Here is a 2364-nt window from a genome sequence, read left to right on the forward strand (position 1 = left end):
TTACTAATTGAGTTGATGATGATTTTGTAGAGTGGAATGCGGGAAGTTGATGAAGAGGTGACGGCAATTACTCTTGGACATTTTATATTTTCACAGTATCTTAGAATATCATTTCAATAAGCCACTATGGCTATGTAAATAGTTGTAGTGGAAACTCCCCTTATGGGTCATGCAAGAACTAATGAGCTTCACTCATTTACAAAAGTGAAGTGGTTGTAAAAGAGGGGCCTCAATTTTTGGCACCTTAAACTCAAAAATAATATATTAAATACCAACTCCACAAGAGAGGTGTTGTGGAGTTTGGGGTTGGATTTAGGCCTTTCTCTTGCAGATTCTCTTCTCTACTCTCTTATTCGGCTTCATGACGATCAAGATACGGTATGCCGAATTTTAAATCCCAAGTTTATACCTAAAAGTTGTGGATTGTGGAACGAGAAAGAACATAGGTCGAAGAAGAAACAGAGCAATTGTCAGGACACGGGTCCTATACCCTAAGAACTAGGCTAGGCAAGGACTATGGCCAAGGGCCGGGCTAGGCAGTGTGGACAGGGGATCCGTCTAGGGAAAGGGGCTAGGAGCCCACCTATAAAGGGAGGTTGGGAGGAGGATCCAGGAGAGCCTAGTTGCCTAGTTTCTTACACTGGTATCAGAGCTTAGGGGAGAGCATACATGGAGGGGAGGGGAAGGAGATTTGCATGGCTTCTCTCTTTCTCTCATGCGAGTTTTCTCTCTCTCAGGCCTGGATGAAGAAGGAGCGAGCTTGGAGTGCATGCGAGGAGGAAGAAGATAGCAGAGGAGGAAGGTCGTGGGATGATGCTCTAAGCCGAGGAGGAACGGAGCCGAGCCGAAGCTCCTCGTTCGTGTGTTGTCACCCTAAGTCGGGGAAGTAACGAATTTCGACCGGCACAAAACTGCACAAAGGCGGGCTTGACAGGAGCGCCTTGGCGATCCAAGCAGGTCCCGTTACTGCAGCACATGCAAGAGGGAAACCCCAAATTTGTGCTCCCGTCATCTCTTCTCGGCACGCAGGCTGCGGCCATTGATACAACATTTTTTTTTAACGCCATCTCACTTTAAGGGAATGCCCTAAGTTGGGCACCCTACCCCAAGGGGGTCGTCCCCATGACCATCGAGGTTCAGCATACGCCAACCAGATGCTCCCCACCTCCCCACCTCAGGTGAACATGCTTTTGATAGCTTTGACGTACAACATCCGTGGGTGGCTGCAGGAAATTGCAGAAACTTAGGGACTTCTCCCATGGTGGATAGGCCACACAAGCAAGCAGCCCATGGATGGCGGCACAAATGATTGCAACGATCACATTAGTATGGCATGCAACCATGGCATGCACAACATTGCAAGGCGGGGCCGCTGTTACCCCATGTTGCGGCCAAGGCAACACAAAATCCATGAAGGGAAATCGAGCCTGGCCATTGGCAAACCGCATTCGTATTGAAACAATGATATGGATGATCGGCACACGAATAGTGCTAAGCTTCTATGAGTTTGCAAATCATAGCGATTGGGTCGAGCAAGTTGAGCAAGGCTTGAGCTTTAACGGGAAAATCAACAAGGTTGCTGAACTGGAGTTTAAGCAAGTGCGACGATAAGGACATGCATAATATTCATCTAAAGCCTTCCAAGACAAGGTATGAATATTTGTGGCATTTTTTTTAAATTTTTTTATACATTCGTTCTCATTATGTGGAGCACGGCTCACTTGGTCTCCACGGTGACGTTTTGCTCATTGAGCAAGGCTCATTAACTGCATACAAAACTGTTGTGTACCACACTCCAGAGTTGGCCTTTTACATTTCTTTCCATGCATGGCACGTGCACAACTACAAGAGAATTGTTAGAAGCACGACTTCCTTTTCTTGTACTCTTGGGATAATACCTACCCATAGCTAGGCATATGCTATGAACATCTTGAGTTGGGGACTATTTACCACTATATGGGATAATCATCCCATGGTACTATTATTATGTCTTGGACGAGTACCAACTCTTGTATGACAAGTTCAAGCAAGGCCTATGACTTGTCATCCACATTTCTACTCGCCTACCTTTGCTCGGCATGGGCGACAGTTCGAGGAACTAGCAAACGTATCTCTAATTAGAGCTTCAATTGATTAAGATGGTCTTATATAGTCACGGACAACCGTAATCAAGCTAAGTAGGTACACATTCATACCTTGCAATTATTTTTTTGCTTCGCACTATGATGTACAAGTAGACAAGGTCGACTCTCTTTGCTATGACATCTGTCGGCAATAGCATTTATTGGCAACGAGGCCAGATGTATTTATGTGAAGCATGGCTTCACTTTCGACATATTGTATGGAAACTTCCCACGTTTGGAG

General features: G+C 45.7%; 1 pseudogene; it reads right to left on the reverse strand.

Moving 5' to 3' along the window:
- Positions 1-868: 868 nt before the first annotated feature.
- On the reverse strand, positions 869-1448 carry LOC147463105 (uncharacterized; annotated as a pseudogene).
- Positions 1449-2364: the final 916 nt, after the last annotated feature.

This window comes from Adiantum capillus-veneris, chromosome 2 (assembly GCF_014529385.1).
Source record: "Adiantum capillus-veneris isolate H3 chromosome 2, ASM1452938v2, whole genome shotgun sequence".
Taxonomy (NCBI): domain Eukaryota; kingdom Viridiplantae; phylum Streptophyta; class Polypodiopsida; order Polypodiales; family Pteridaceae; genus Adiantum; species Adiantum capillus-veneris.